Here is a 16,856-nt window from a genome sequence, read left to right on the forward strand (position 1 = left end):
TTCTTTTTGCAAGGCGGCTCTTTGCTGCCACCAGGTGTTGAGATGTCCCCGAGGACTGTTTAATCACCGCGTACACCGTCGCTCCAACTCCTTGATTTGACGCATCTCCAAATGAATGCAACTTGATTTCTTCGATCTCTTCCTATTGATTCACGACAAATCTTACAGTTTCGACTTCCGAAGGCAAAGATCGTTCCCATGCCTTCCATCTTGTCAACTGCGCCGGGCCAAGATCAACATCCCACGGTACTTTCGCGTCACATACATCTCTAAATATCAGCTTCCTCTCCAAGGTTAGAGGAGAAACCAGTCCGGGCCAGAGGGTCGTAAATCTTGGAAAGCATACTCAGGATACCTCTCTTCTCGGCAGGTACGTCATCACGTGGAAATGAAATCTTAAGTGTGTCACTTTGTTTATTCCACTTAAGACCAAGGAACTTTGACTCGCACAGTCCGACATTTAGCTGCGTCTTCGCGTACGATTGTTTCTCTGAATACTCTAGCGATTTTTGATCTTCACTAACTTCGAGTCGATGTATATTCGAGCTCCACTTATGCAGCACGAACATCTTCCAAAATCACCTGAGCTGCTTGTCTCCGCTTGCTTCGTTGTCAGCCCACTGCTTAAGAGGTCGTCTACATACATACTCCGTCGCAAGTGGTCCACCTCTTCGGGTAACCGCTCTGACCACTTGTCAAGATTGGTCTCGATCACCGCTTGCAGAAGGTATGTTGAGGGTGCTAGTCCAAATAAAACTCGGGTGAATCGCAGAGTTTCTAAGTGGTCGTTTTAATGTTAACGCCAATGAAACCTTAACGCGTCTCGATCAGCAGCTTTTATATGAATCTGTAGAAAGGCCTGTCGGATATCACTTGAAACCATGACTGGAAATGTTCTTTGCTGCACAAGCACATCCCAGAGTTTGTTTTGAAGTGGCGTGCCGGGGTTCAGACATTCGTTAAGAGAGGGTGATGTTGGATCGGCTTTCGCTGATGCGTAATTTTGTGGTCTCTTAGGTCTCCTTCACCACGCCCTTGTGTGGGATGTAAAACTCACGTCCGGTCACCTTCTTAGGGGCTTTCTCTACGATTCCTTCATGTAGTTATGTCCGTATAACTGCATCATATTCGTCGATGTTACCTTCTCGTTCCAACTTCATCGTCAAACTGCTCAGACGACCTAAACTGCCAATCCTACGTTACGGCTGAAGTGGAACGCGCGGCCTTAAACATCGAAGCCAGCTTATTGCTCTCGGCTTCCACGCAACACTTCCCAGCAATGTTCTTTCACATTGCAAAATTAACAAACAACTGGCAATACCAAAATTACATGGAAAGCAACTTTTCCGCCCTGCCAAATCAGGTTTATTCTGTGTGTTTCAAGATTTCAATACTACCAAATTCCTTTTACCTTTTTTATATAATATTATGGTACCATTCCAGGGGCGAAATTCAATTTTCTATTCAATTTATGCATGCCACCAGTAATTTGAATTTGATTGTCATCAGTGTTCATCCAATGTATTATACTATTTAGAAATATGGTCAGAAAAAGTATTGGCAAGGAAGGCAACTTCATCAGGTCTTGGAAAAGGTAGACAATGGACTAGAGATACCACTGGACGACAATTTAATTAATATACTGTCTATCGAGAAAGGCAGAAAAAAGAAAGAGTTTCTTTCGCGCAAAGGAATTAGATCTGCAGGCAAACACAAGCATTAAATTGCGTATCGAATTGTCCATAATAACTTTCCACTAGCATAATAACTTTCTAAAAACTTTCCACTGGAAGTTCAATTTTGACGCGATAAAAACAAAAAAAAACAATCATCCCGAAATCCCCAAAATTGACTGCATAAAGCAACATAAAAATAAAGCACTATATAAAAACCGCTCTAATATTGTTTCTTGAAGTCATCCAGACTAATTGTCATGCAGACAATTAATATAAGAATACCTTAAAATAGAACATCGATTAACATATAGCATAATATACTGTGAAACAATAAATCTAAAAGCTAATTTTGTATTCTTAAGTGGTTGATGAGCAAAATAGCGATGGCAGCAGAAATGCAGGAAGCGAAGAGGATACTCTGCCAAGTGTTGAAGGTATTTACTTAATAATTTATAGCTTACTGAGTAACAAAAATCGTGTATTATATGAAAGTGCAGTCAATTAAAACACAGGCATTCAAGTGCGCATCTTAGTGTTCCTTGGCCATTGCATTAGAATTATAATATAGTGCAGGCTCTAGCTTTGACTAGGAATAGGTGCCCTGATTAAAGTTAGAGATTGAATGGTATAGGACACTTTACAATCACTAACAAAACACCTTTATACAAGATTATACATTCCTTTTTCAATGGAAAGAAATTTCCTACCTGAAGTAAAATATCAAAAAAGAATTAAATAATCACTCTGAAGCCTAATTTTGTAAGCCACGAGTAAGAAAAATTGTATATAACATGGAAGTGCAGTCATTATTAGGCAGGGAAAGGATCGAGTCGAGAATTCTCTGCTATATGAGAAAAAAGTGTCTTTTTTAACCATTGAATGTTTCATAAAAAAGCTTCAGGGATGAAGAGTTCGAACGAATAAAGATTATTCCCTTTAGTTATAAGATATGGCAAGCAACTGACCTCAAAATTTATATGTGAATTTCATAGCGTCACGTAATTCATTGAATGTTTTGCATGCAGACGAACATAACCAAATTCCAAAAATTAAAACATCAATTGAGATAGAGAATAAAATCATTACTGAAATGCATGGGTTAACATTATTCGTTTTAGTCCTGAGACGTTGCAAACAACTTACCCAAAAATTGGGTAGAATCGTTCCACAGCATCACCCATTTACTTAAATCTTTTGCAGACAATTAATATAAAAATACGTTAAAATAAAACATCGATTAAAACATTGAATCTAAAACCTACTTTTGTATTCTTAAGTGGTTGATGAGCAAAATAGCGATGGCAGCAGAAATGCAGGAGGCGAAGAGGATACTCTGCCAAGTGTTGAAGGTATTTACTTAATAATTTATAGCTTACTGAGTAACAAAAATCGTGTATTATATGAAAGTGCAGTCAATTAAAACACAGGCATTCAAATGCGCATCTTAGTGTTCCTTGGCCTTTGCTAATCCATTATAATATAGTGCAGGCTCTAGCTTTGACTAGGAGTAGGTGCCCTGATTCAAATTCGATATTGCATGGTATAGGACACTTTACAATGACTAACAAAACACCTTTATACAAGGTTATACATTCGTTTTTCTATGGATAGAAATTTCCTACCTGAAGTAAAGTATCAAAAAAGAATTAAATAATCACTCTGAAGCCTAATTTTGTAAGCCACGAGTAAGAAAAATTGTATATACATGGAAGTGCAGTCATTATTAGGCAGGGAAAGGATCGAGTCGAGAATTCTCTGCTATATGAGAAAAAAGTGTCTTTTTTAACCATTGAATGTTTCATAAAAAAGCTTCAGGGATAAAGAGTTCGAACGAATAAAGATTATCCCCTTTAGTTATAAGATATGGCAAGCAACTGACCTCAAACGTTTATACGTGAATTTCATAGCATCATGCATGTCATTCGTTTTAGTCGTGAGACATTGGAAGAAACTTACCTAAAAATTGGGTAGATTCGTTCAGCAGCATCACGCATTTACTTAAATCTTTTGCAGACAATTAATATAAAAAGACCTTAAAATAGAACATCGATTAAAACCTTGAATTTAAAACCTAATTTTGTATTCTTAAGTGGTTGATGAGCAAAATAGGGATGGCAGCAGAAATGCAGGAAGCGAAGTGGATCCTCTGCCAAGTATAGAAGGTATTTAGTTAATAATTTATAGCTTACTGAGTAACAAAAATTGTGTATTATATGAAAGTGCAGTCAATTAAAACACAGGCATTGAAGTGCGCATCTTAGTGTTCCTTGGCCTTTCCATTAGAATTATAATATTGTGCAGGCTCTAGCTTTGACTAGGTGTAGGTGCCCTGATTCAAACTAGAGATTGCATGGTATAGGACACTTTACAATGACTAACAAAACACTTTATACAAGGTTATAATTCCTTTTTCTATTGAAAGAAATTTTCTACCTGAAGTAAAGTATCAAAAAAGAATTAAATAATCACTCCGAAGCATAATTTTGTAAGCCACGAGTAAGAAAAATTGTATATAACATGGAAGTGCAGTCATTATTAGGCAGGGAAAGGATCGAGTCGAGAATTCTCTGCTATAGTATGAGAAAAAAGTGTCTTTTTTAACCATTGAATGTTTCATAAAAAAGCTTCAGGGATGAAGATTTCGAACGAATAAAGATTATCCCCTTTAGTTATAAGATATGGCAAGCAACTGACCTCAAAATTTTATACGTGAATTTCATAGCATCATGTCATTCGTTTTAGTCGTGAGACATTGGAAGAAACTTACCTAAAAATTGGGTAGATTCGTTCAGCAGCATCACCCATTTACTTAAATCTTTTGCAGACAATTAACATAAAAATACGTTAAAATAGAACATCGATTAAAACATTCAATTTAAAACCTAATTTTGTATTCTTAAGTGGTTGATGAGCAAAATAGGGATGGCAGCAGAAATGCAGGAAGCGAGGACGATACTCTGCCAAGTATAGAAGGTATTTACTGAATAATTTATAGCTTACTGAGTAACAAAAACGTGTATTATACGAAAGTGCAGTCATTAAAACACAGGCATTCAAGTGCGCATCTTAGTGTTCCTTGGCCTTTGCTAATCCATTATAATATATATAGTGCAGGCTCTAGCTTTGACTAGGAGTACGTGCCCTGATTCAAATTAGATATTGCATGGTATGGGACACTTTACAATGACTAACAAAACACCTTTATACAAGGTTATACATTCCCTTTTCTATGGAAAGAAATTTCCTACCTGAAGTAAAATATCAACGAAGAATTAAATAATCACTGTGAAGCCTAATTTTGTGAGCCGCGACTAACACAAATTGTAAATTATATTGAAGTGCAGTCATTATTAGGCAGGGAAAGGATCGAGTCGAGAATTCTCTGCTATATGAGAAAAAAGTGTCTTTTTTAACCATTGAATGTTTCATAAAAAAGCTTCAGGGATGAAGATTTCGAACGAATAAAGATTATCCCCTTTAGTTATAAGATATGGCAAGCAACTGACCTCAAAATTTTATACGTGAATTTCATAGCATCACGTAATTCATTGAATGTTTTGCATGCAGACGAACATAACCAAATTCCAAAAATTAAAACATCAATTGAGATAGAGAATAAAATCATTACTGAAATGCATGGGTTAACATTATTCGTTTTAGTCCTGAGAAATTGCAAACAACTTACCCAAAAATTGGGTAGAATCGTTCGAAAGCATCACCCATTTACTTAAATCTTTTGCAGACAATTAATATAAAAATACCTTAAAATAAAACATCGATTAAAACATTCAATCTAAAACCTACTTTTGTATTCTTAAGTGGTTGATGAGCAAAATAGCGATGGCAGCAGAAATGCAGGAGGCGAAGAGGATACTCTGCCAAGTGTTGAAGGTATTTACTTAATAATTTATAGCTTACTGAGTAACAAAAATCGTGTATTATATGAAAGTGCAGTCAATTAAAACACAGGCATTCAAATGCGCATCTTAGTGTTCCTTGGCCTTTGCTAATCCATTATAATATAGTGCAGGCTCTAGCTTTGACTAGGAGTAGGTGCCCTGATTCAAATTCGATATTGCATGGTATAGGACACTTTACAATGACTAACAAAACACCTTTATACAAGGTTATACATTCGTTTTTCTATGGATAGAAATTTCCTACCTGAAGTAAAGTATCAAAAAGAATTAAATAATCACTCTGAAGCCTAATTTTGTAAGCCACGAGTAAGAAAAATTGTATATAACATGGAAGTGCAGTCATTATTAGGCAGGGAAAGGATCGAGTCGAGAATTCTCTGCTATATGAGAAAAAAGTGTCTTTTTAACCATTGAATGTTTCATAAAAAAGCTTCAGGGATGAAGATTCGAACGAATAAAGATTATCCCCTTTAGTTATAAGATATGGCAAGCAACTGACCTCAAACGTTTATACGTGAATTTCATAGCATCATGCATGTCATTCGTTTTAGTCGTGAGACATTGGAAGAAACTTACCTAAAAATTGGGTAGATTCGTTCAGCAGCATCACGCATTTACTTAAATCTTTTGCAGACAATTAATATAAAAAGACCTTAAAATAGAACATCGATTAAAACCTTGAATTTAAAACCTAATTTTGTATTCTTAAGTGGTTGATGAGCAAAATAGGGATGGCAGCAGAAATGCAGGAAGCGAAGTGGATCCTCTGCCAAGTATAGAAGGTATTTAGTTAATAATTTATAGCTTACTGAGTAACAAAAATTGTGTATTATATGAAAGTGCAGTCAATTAAAACACAGGCATTCAATGCGCATCTTAGTGTTCCTTGGCCTTTCCATTAGAATTATAATATAGTGCAGGCTCTAGCTTTGACTAGGTGTAGGTGCCCTGATTCAAACTAGAGATTGCATGGTATAGGACACTTTACAATGACTAACAAAACACTTTTATACAAGGTTATAAATTCCTTTTTCTATTGAAAGAAATTTCTACCTGAAGTAAAGTATCAAAAAAGAATTAAATAATCACTCCGAAGCATAATTTTGTAAGCCACGAGTAAGAAAAATTGTATATAACATGGAAGTGCAGTCATTATTAGGCAGGGAAAGGATCGAGTCGAGAATTCTCTGCTATAGTATGAGAAAAAAGTGTCTTTTTTAACCATTGAATGTTTCATAAAAAAGCTTCAGGGATGAAGATTTCGAACGAATAAAGATTATCCCCTTTAGTTATAAGATATGGCAAGCAACTGACCTCAAAATTTTATACGTGAATTTCATAGCATCATGTCTTTCGTTTTAGTCGTGAGACATTGGAAGAAACTTACCTAAAAATTGGGTAGATTCGTTCAGCAGCATCACCCATTTACTTAAATCTTTTGCAGACAATTAATAAAATACGTTAAAATAGAACATCGATTAAAACATTCAATTTAAAACCTAATTTTGTATTCTTAAGTGGTTGATGAGCAAAATAGGGATGGCAGCAGAAATGCAGGAAGCGAGGACGATACTCTGCCAAGTATAGAAGGTATTTACTGAATAATTTATAGCTTACTGAGTAACAAAAATCGTGTATTATACGAAAGTGCAGTCTATTAAAACACAGGCATTCAAGTGCGCATCTTAGTGTTCCTTGGCCTTTGCTAATCCATTATAATATATATAGTGCAGGCTCTAGCTTTGACTAGGAGTACGTGCCCTGATTCAAATTAGATATTGCATGGTATGGGACACTTTACAATGACTAACAAAACACCTTTATACAAGGTTATACATTCCCTTTTCTATGGAAAGAAATTTCCTACCTGAAGTAAAATATCAACGAAGAATTAAATAATCACTGTGAAGCCTAATTTTGTGAGCCGCGACTAACACAAATTGTAAATTATATTGAAGTGCAGTCATTATTAGGCAGGGAAAGGATCGAGTCGAGAATTCTCTGCTATATGAGAAAAAAGTGTCTTTTTTAACCATTGAATGTTTCATAAAAAAGCTTCAGGGATGAAGATTTCGAACGAATAAAGATTATCCCCTTTAGTTATAAGATATGGCAAGCAACTGACCTCAAAATTTTATACGTGAATTTCATAGCATCACGTAATTCATTGAATGTTTTGCATGCAGACGAACATAACAAATTCCAAAAATTAAAACATCAATTGAGATAGAGAATAAAATCATTACTGAAATGCATGGGTTAACATTATTCGTTTTAGTCCTGAGAAATTGCAAACAACTTACCCAAAAATTGGGTAGAATCGTTCGAAAGCATCACCCATTTACTTAAATCTTTTGCAGACAATTAATATAAAAACCTTAAAATAAAACATCGATTAAAACATTCAATCTAAAACCTACTTTTGTATTCTTAAGTGGTTGATGAGCAAAATAGCGATGGCAGCAGAAATGCAGGAGGCGAAGAGGATACTCTGCCAAGTGTTGAAGGTATTTACTTAATAATTTATAGCTTACTGAGTAACAAAAATCGTGTATTATATGAAAGTGCAGTCAATTAAAACACAGGCATTCAAATGCGCATCTTAGTGTTCCTTGGCCTTTGCTAATCCATTATAATATAGTGCAGGCTCTAGCTTTGACTAGGAGTAGGTGCCCTGATTAAATTTCGATATTGCATGGTATAGGACACTTTACAATGACTAACAAAACACCTTTATACAAGGTTATACATTCGTTTTTCTATGGATAGAAATTTCCTACCTGAAGTAAAGTATCAAAAAAGAATTAAATAATCACTCTGAAGCCTAATTTTGTAAGCCACGAGTAAGAAAAATTGTATATAACATGGAAGTGCAGTCATTATTAGGCAGGGAAAGGATCGAGTCGAGAATTCTCTGCTATATGAGAAAAAAGTGTCTTTTTTAACCATTGAATGTTTCATAAAAAAGCTTCAGGGATGAAGATTTCGAACGAATAAAGATTATCCCCTTTAGTTATAAGATATGGCAAGCAACTGACCTCAAACGTTTATACGTGAATTTCATAGCATCATGCATGTCATTCGTTTTAGTCGTGAGACATTGGAAGAAACTTACCTAAAAATTGGGTAGATTCGTTCAGCAGCATCACGCATTTACTTAAATCTTTTGCAGACAATTAATATAAAAAGACCTTAAAATAGAACATCGATTAAAACCTTGAATTTAAAACCTAATTTTGTATTCTTAAGTGGTTGATGAGCAAAATAGGGATGGCAGCAGAAATGCAGGAAGCGAAGTGGATCCTCTGCCAAGTATAGAAGGTATTTAGTTAATAATTTATAGCTTACTGAGTAACAAAAATTGTGTATTATATGAAAGTGCAGTCAATTAAAACACAGGCATTCAATGCGCATCTTAGTGTTCCTTGGCCTTTCCATTAGAATTATAATATAGTGCAGGCTCTAGCTTTGACTAGGTGTAGGTGCCCTGATTCAAACTAGAGATTGCATGGTATAGGACACTTTACAATGACTAACAAAACACTTTATACAAGGTTATAAATTCCTTTTTCTATTGAAAGAAATTTTCTACCCGAAGTAAAGTATCAAAAAGAATTAAATAATCACTCCGAAGCATAATTTTGTAAGCCACGAGTAAGAAAAATTGTATATAACATGGAAGTGCAGTCATTATTAGGCAGGGAAAGGATCGAGTCGAGAATTCTCTGCTATATGAGAAAAAGTGTCTTTTTAACCATTGAATGTTTCATAAAAAAGCTTCAGGGATGAAGATTTCGAACGAATAAAGATTATCCCCTTTAGTTATAAGATATGGCAAGCAACTGACCTCAAAATTTATACGTGAATTTCATAGCATCATGTCTTTCGTTTTAGTCGTGAGACATTGGAAGAAACTTACCTAAAAATTGGGTAGATTCGTTCAGCAGCATCACCCATTTACTTAAATCTTTTGCAGACAATTAACATAAATACGTTAAAATAGAACATCGATTAAAACATTCAATTTAAAACCTAATTTTGTATTCTTAAGTGGTTGATGAGCAAAATAGGGATGGCAGCAGAAATGCAGGAAGCGAGGACGATACTCTGCCAAGTATAGAAGGTATTTACTGAATAATTTATAGCTTACTGAGTAACAAAAATCGTGTATTATACGAAAGTGCAGTCATTAAAACACAGGCATTCAAGTGCGCATCTTAGTGTTCCTTGGCCTTTGCTAATCCATTATAAATATATAGTGCAGGCTCTAGCTTTGACTAGGAGTACGTGCCCTGATTCAAATTAGATATTGCATGGTATGGACACTTTACAATGACTAACAAAACACCTTTATACAAGGTTATACATTCCCTTTTCTATGGAAAGAAATTTCCTACCTGAAGTAAAATATCAACGAAGAATTAAATAATCACTGTGAAGCCTAATTTTGTGAGCCGCGACTAACACAAATTGTAAAATATTGAAGTGCAGTCATTATTAGGGAGGGAAAGGATCGAGTCGAGAATTCTCTGCTATATGAGAAAAAAAGTGTCTTTTTTAACCATTGAATGTTTCATAAAAAAGCTTCAGGGATGAAGATTTCGAACGAATAAAGATTATCCCCTTTAGTTATAAGATATGGCAAGCAACTGACCTCAAAATTTTATACGTGAATTTCATAGCATCACGTAATTCATTGAATGTTTTGCATGCAGACGAACATAACCAAATTCCAAAAATGAAAACATCAATTGAAATATAGAATAAAATCATTACTGAAATGCATGGGTTAGCTTTATTCGTTTTAGTCGTAAGACATTGGAAGCAACTTACCCAAAAATTGGGTAGATTTGTTCCACAGCATCACCCATTTACTTAAATCTTTTGCAGACAATTAATATAAAATACGTTGAAATAGAAAATCGATTAAAACATTCAATCTAAAACCTACTTTTGTATTATTTAGTGGTTGATGAGCAAAATAGGGATGGCAGCAGAAATGCAGGAAGCGAAGAGGATACTCTGCCAAGTGTTGAAGGTATTTACCTAATAATTTATAGCTTACTGAGAAACAAAAATCGGGTATTATAAGAAAGTGCAGTCAATTAAAACACAGGCATTAAACTGCGCATCTTAGTGTTCCTTAGCCTTAGCATTACAATTATAATATAGTGCAAGCTCTAGCTTTGACTAGGAGTAGGTGCCCCCTGATTAAAACTAGAGATTGCATGGTATGGGACACTTTACAATGACTAACAAAACACCTTTATACAAGGTTATACATTCCTTTTTCTATTGAAAGAAATTTCCTACCTGCAGTAAAATACAAGAAGAATTAAATAGTCACTCTGAAATATAATTTTGTGAGCTACGCGAGCAAGAAAAATAGTATATAACATGGAAGTGCAGTCATTATTAGGCAGGGAAAGGATCGAGTCGAGAATTCTCTGCTATAGTATGAGAAAAAAGTGTCTTTTTTAACCATTGAATGTTTCATAAAAAAGCTTCAGGGATGAAGATTTCGAACGAATAAAGATTATCCCCTTTAGTTATAAGATATGGCAAGCAACTGACCTCAAAATTTTATACGTGAATTTCATAGCATCATGTCTTTCGTTTTAGTCGTGAGACATTGGAAGAAACTTACCTAAAAATTGGGTAGATTCGTTCAGCAGCATCACCCATTACTTAAATTTTTGCAGACAATTAACATAAAAATACGTTAAAATAGAACATCGATTAAAACATTCAATTTAAAACCTAATTTTGTATTCTTAAGTGGTTGATGAGCAAAATAGGGATGGCAGCAGAAATGCAGGAAGCGAGGACGATACTCTGCCAAGTATAGAAGGTATTTACTGAATAATTTATAGCTTACTGAGTAACAAAAATCGTGTATTATACGAAAGTGCAGTCTATTAAAACACAGGCATTCAAGTGCGCATCTTAGTGTTCCTTGGCCTTTGCTAATCCATTATAATATATATAGTGCAGGCTCTAGCTTTGACTAGGAGTACGTGCCCTGATTCAAATTAGATATTGCATGGTATGGACACTTTACAATGACTAACAAAACACCTTTATACAAGGTTATACATTCCCTTTTCTATGGAAAGAAATTTCCTACCTGAAGTAAAATATCAACGAAGAATTAAATAATCACTGTGAAGCCTAATTTTGTGAGCCGCGACTAACACAAATTGTAAATTATATTGAAGTGCAGTCATTATTAGGCAGGGAAAGGATCGAGTCGAGAATTCTCTGCTATATGAGAAAAAAGTGTCTTTTTTAACCATTGAATGTTTCATAAAAAAGCTTCAGGGATGAAGATTTCGAACGAATAAAGATTATCCCCTTTAGTTATAAGATATGGCAAGCAACTGACCTCAAAATTTATACGTGAATTTCATAGCATCACGTAATTCATTGAATGTTTTGCATGCAGACGAACATAAGCAAATTCCAAAAATTAAAACATCAATTGAGATAGAGAATAAAATCATTACTGAAATGCATGGGTTAACATTATTCGTTTTAGTCCTGAGAAATTGCAACAACTTACCCAAAATTGGGTAGAATCGTTCGAAGCATCACCCATTTACTTAAATCTTTTGCAGACAATTAATATAAAAATACTTAAAATAAAACATCGATTAAAACATTCAATCTAAAACCTACTTTTGTATTCTTAAGTGGTTGATGAGCAAAATAGCGATGGCAGCAGAAATGCAGGAGGCGAAGAGGATACTCTGCCAAGTGTTGAAGGTATTTACTTAATAATTTATAGCTTACTGAGTAACAAAAATCGTGTATTATATGAAAGTGCAGTCAATTAAAACACAGGCATTCAAATGCGCATCTTAGTGTTCCTTGGCCTTTGCTAATCCATTATAATATAGTGCAGGCTCTAGCTTTGACTAGGAGTAGGTGCCCTGATTAAATTTCGATATTGCATGGTATAGGACACTTTACAATGACTAACAAAACACCTTTATACAAGGTTATACATTCGTTTTCTATGGATAGAAATTTCCTACCTGAAGTAAAGTATCAAAAAAGAATTAAATAATCACTCTGAAGCCTAATTTTGTAAGCCACGAGTAAGAAAAATTGTATATAACATGGAAGTGCAGTCATTATTAGGCAGGGAAAGGATCGAGTCGAGAATTCTCTGCTATATGAGAAAAAAGTGTCTTTTTTAACCATTGAATGTTTCATAAAAAGCTTCAGGGATGAAGATTCGAACGAATAAAGATTATCCCTTTAGTTATAAGATATGGCAAGCAACTGACCTCAAACGTTTATACGTGAATTTCATAGCATCATGCATGTCATTCGTTTTAGTCGTGAGACATTGGAAGAAACTTACCTAAAAATTGGGTAGATTCGTTCAGCAGCATCACGCATTTACTTAAATCTTTTGCAGACAATTAATATAAAAAGACCTTAAAATAGAACATCGATTAAAACCTTGAATTTAAAACCTAATTTTGTATTCTTAAGTGGTTGATGAGCAAAATAGGGATGGCAGCAGAAATGCAGGAAGCGAAGTGGATCCTCTGCCAAGTATAGAAGGTATTTAGTTAATAATTTATAGCTTACTGAGTAACAAAAATTGTGTATTATATGAAAGTGCAGTCAATTAAAACACAGGCATTCAATGCGCATCTTAGTGTTCCTTGGCCTTTCCATTAGAATTATAATATAGTGCAGGCTCTAGCTTTGACTAGGTGTAGGTGCCCTGATTCAAACTAGAGATTGCATGGTATAGGACACTTTACAATGACTAACAAAACACTTTTATACAAGGTTATAAATTCCTTTTTCTATTGAAAGAAATTTTCTACCCGAAGTAAAGTATCAAAAAAGAATTAAATAATCACTCCGAAGCATAATTTTGTAAGCCACGAGTAAGAAAAATTGTATATAACATGGAAGTGCAGTCATTATTAGGCAGGGAAAGGATCGAGTCGAGAATTCTCTGCTATAGTATGAGAAAAAAGTGTCTTTTTTAACCATTGAATGTTTCATAAAAAAGCTTCAGGGATGAAGATTTCGAACGAATAAAGATTATCCCCTTTAGTTATAAGATATGGCAAGCAACTGACCTCAAAATTTATACGTGAATTTCATAGCATCATGTCTTTCGTTTTAGTCGTGAGACATTGGAAGAAACTTACCTAAAAATTGGGTAGATTCGTTCAGCAGCATCACCCATTTACTTAAATCTTTTGCAGACAATTAACATAAAAATACGTTAAAATAGAACATCGATTAAAACATTCAATTTAAAACCTAATTTTGTATTCTTAAGTGGTTGATGAGCAAAATAGGGATGGCAGCAGAAATGCAGGAAGCGAGGACGATACTCTGCCAAGTATAGAAGGTATTTACTGAATAATTTATAGCTTACTGAGTAACAAAAATCGTGTATTATACGAAAGTGCAGTCTATTAAAACACAGGCATTCAAGTGCGCATCTTAGTGTTCCTTGGCCTTTGCTAATCCATATAATATAGTGCAGGCTCTAGCTTTGACTAGGAGTACGTGCCCTGATTCAAATTAGATATTGCATGGTATGGGACACTTTACAATGACTAACAAAACACCTTTATACAAGGTTATACATTCCCTTTTCTATGGAAAGAAATTTCCTACCTGAAGTAAAATATCAACGAAGAATTAAATAATCACTGTGAAGCCTAATTTTGTGAGCCGCGACTAACACAAATTGTAAATTATATTGAAGTGCAGTCATTATTAGGGAGGAAAGGATCGAGTCGAGAATTCTCTGCTATATGAGAAAAAAAGTGTCTTTTTTAACCATTGAATGTTTCATAAAAAAGCTTCAGGGATGAAGATTTCGAACGAATAAAGATTATCCCCTTTAGTTATAAGATATGGCAAGCAACTGACCTCAAAATTTTATACGTGAATTTCATAGCATCACGTAATTCATTGAATGTTTTGCATGCAGACGAACATAACAAATTCCAAAAATGAAAACATCAATTGAAATAGAGAATAAATCATTACTGAAATGCATGGGTTAGCTTTATTCGTTTTAGTCGTAAGACATTGGAAGCAACTTACCCAAAAATTGGGTAGATTGTTCCACAGCATCACCCATTTACTTAAATCTTTTGCAGACAATTAATATAAAAATACGTTGAAATAGAAAATCGATTAAAACATTCAATCTAAAACCTACTTTTGTATTATTTAGTGGTTGATGAGCAAAATAGGGATGGCAGCAGAAATGCAGGAAGCGAAGAGGATACTCTGCCAAGTGTTGAAGGTATTTACCTAATAATTTATAGCTTACTGAGAAACAAAAATCGGGTATTATAGAAGAGTGCAGTCAATTAAAACACAGGCATTAAACTGCGCATCTTAGTGTTCCTTAGCCTTAGCATTACAATTAAAATAGTGCAAGCTCTAGCTTTGACTAGGAGTAGGTGCCCCCTGATTAAAACTAGAGATTGCATGGTATGGGACACTTTACAATGACTAACAAAACACCTTTATACAAGGTTATACATTCCTTTTTCTATTGAAAGAAATTTCCTACCTGCAGTAAAATATCAACGAAGAATTAAATAGTCACTCTGAAATATAATTTTGTGAGCTACGCGAGCAAGAAAAATAGTATATAACATGGAAGTGCAGTCATTATTAGGCAGGGAAAGGATCGAGTCTAGAATTCTCTGCTATATGAGAAAAAAGTGCCTTTTTTAACCATTGAATGTTTCATAAAAAAGCTTCAGGGATGAAGAGTTCGAACGAATAAAGATTATCCCCTTTAGTTATAAGATATTGCAAGCAACTGACCTCAAAATTTGACATGTGAATTTCATAGCATCACGTAATTCATTGAATGTTTTGCATGCAGACGAACATAACAAAATTCCAAAAATTAAAACATCAATTGAGATAGAGAATAAAATCATTACTGAAATGCATGGTTTAACATTCGTTTTAGTCGTGAGATATTGGAAGAAACTTACCTAAAAATTGGGTAGATTCGTTCAGCAGCATCACGCATTTACTTAAATCTTTTGCAGACAATTAATATAAAAAGACCTTAAAATAGAACATCGATTAAAACATTGAATTTAAAACCTAATTTTGTATTCTTAAGTGGTTGATGAGCAAAATAGGGATGGCAGCAGAAATGCAGGAAGCGAAGTGGATCCTCTGCCAAGTATAGAAGGTATTTAGTTAATAATTTATAGCTTACTGAGTAACAAAAATTGTGTATTATATGAAAGTGCAGTCATCTAAAACACAGGCATTCAAGTGCGCATCTTAGTGTTCCTTGGCCTTTGCATTAGAATTATAATATAGTGCAGGCTCTAGCTTTGACTTGGTGTAGGTGCCCTGATTCAAACTAGAGATTGCATGGCATAGGACACTTTACAATGACTAACAAAACACCTTTATACAAGGTTATAATTCCTTTTTCTATGGAAAGAAATTTTCTACCCGAAGTAAAGTATCAAAAAGAATTAAATAATCACTCTGAAGCCTAATTTTGTAAGCCACGAGTAAGAAAAATTGTATATAACATGGAAGTGCAGTCATTATTAGGCAGGGATAGGATCGAGTCGAGAATTCTCTGCTATATGAGAAAAAAGTGTCTTTTTTAACCATTGAATGTTTCATAAAAAAGCTTCAGGGATGAAGAGTTCGAACGAATAAAGATTACCCCTTTAGTTATAAGATATGGCAAGCAACTGACCTCAAAAGTTTATACGTGAATTTCATAGCATCATGTCATTCGTTTTAGTCGTGAGACATTGGAAGAAACTTACCTAAAAATTGGGTAGATTCGTTCAGCAGCATCACCCATTTACTTAAATCTTTTGCAGACAATTAATATAAAAATACTTTAAAATAGAACATCGATTAAAACATTCAATTTAAAACCTAATTTTGTATTCTTAAGTGGTTGATGAGCAAAATAGGGATGGCAGCAGAAATGCAGGAAGCGAGGACGATACTCTGCCAAGTATAGAAGGTATTTACTTAATAATTTATAGCTTACTGAGTAACAAAAATCGTGTATTATATGAAAATGCAGTCAATTAAAACACAGGCATTCAAGTGCGCATCTTAGTGTTCCTTGGCCTTTGCTAATCCATTATAATATAGTGCAGGCTCTAGCTTTGACTAGGAGTAGGTGCCCTGATTCAAATTAGATATTGCATGGTATAGGACACTTTACAATGACTAACAAAACACCTTTATACAAGGTTAT

At 34.5% G+C, this 16,856-nt stretch overlaps 4 long non-coding RNA genes across 4 annotated transcripts; all 4 read left to right on the plus strand.

Annotated features, from left to right (window-relative positions):
• The first annotated feature begins 5,492 nt into the window (after positions 1-5,492).
• LOC114542725 lies at positions 5,493-7,172 on the plus strand. Its single transcript, XR_003689739.1, has 3 exons — positions 5,493-5,567; positions 6,307-6,378; positions 7,115-7,172. It is a non-coding gene; the product is annotated as an uncharacterized LOC114542725 (long non-coding RNA).
• An 856-nt stretch (positions 7,173-8,028) lies between these two features.
• On the plus strand, positions 8,029-9,705 carry LOC114542726. The gene is made up of 3 exons (XR_003689740.1): positions 8,029-8,103; positions 8,846-8,917; positions 9,648-9,705. It is a non-coding gene; the product is annotated as an uncharacterized LOC114542726 (long non-coding RNA).
• A 2,581-nt stretch (positions 9,706-12,286) lies between these two features.
• On the plus strand, positions 12,287-13,968 carry LOC114542727. The gene is made up of 3 exons (XR_003689741.1): positions 12,287-12,361; positions 13,100-13,171; positions 13,911-13,968. It is a non-coding gene; the product is annotated as an uncharacterized LOC114542727 (long non-coding RNA).
• An 852-nt stretch (positions 13,969-14,820) lies between these two features.
• Positions 14,821-16,602, plus strand: LOC114542729. The gene is made up of 3 exons (XR_003689742.1): positions 14,821-14,894; positions 15,738-15,809; positions 16,545-16,602. It is a non-coding gene; the product is annotated as an uncharacterized LOC114542729 (long non-coding RNA).
• Positions 16,603-16,856: the final 254 nt, after the last annotated feature.

The sequence above is a fragment of the Dendronephthya gigantea genome, unplaced genomic scaffold (genome assembly GCF_004324835.1).
Source record: "Dendronephthya gigantea isolate DGI-Jeju-01 unplaced genomic scaffold, DenGig_1.0 000384F, whole genome shotgun sequence".
NCBI classification, from domain to species: domain Eukaryota; kingdom Metazoa; phylum Cnidaria; class Anthozoa; order Malacalcyonacea; family Nephtheidae; genus Dendronephthya; species Dendronephthya gigantea.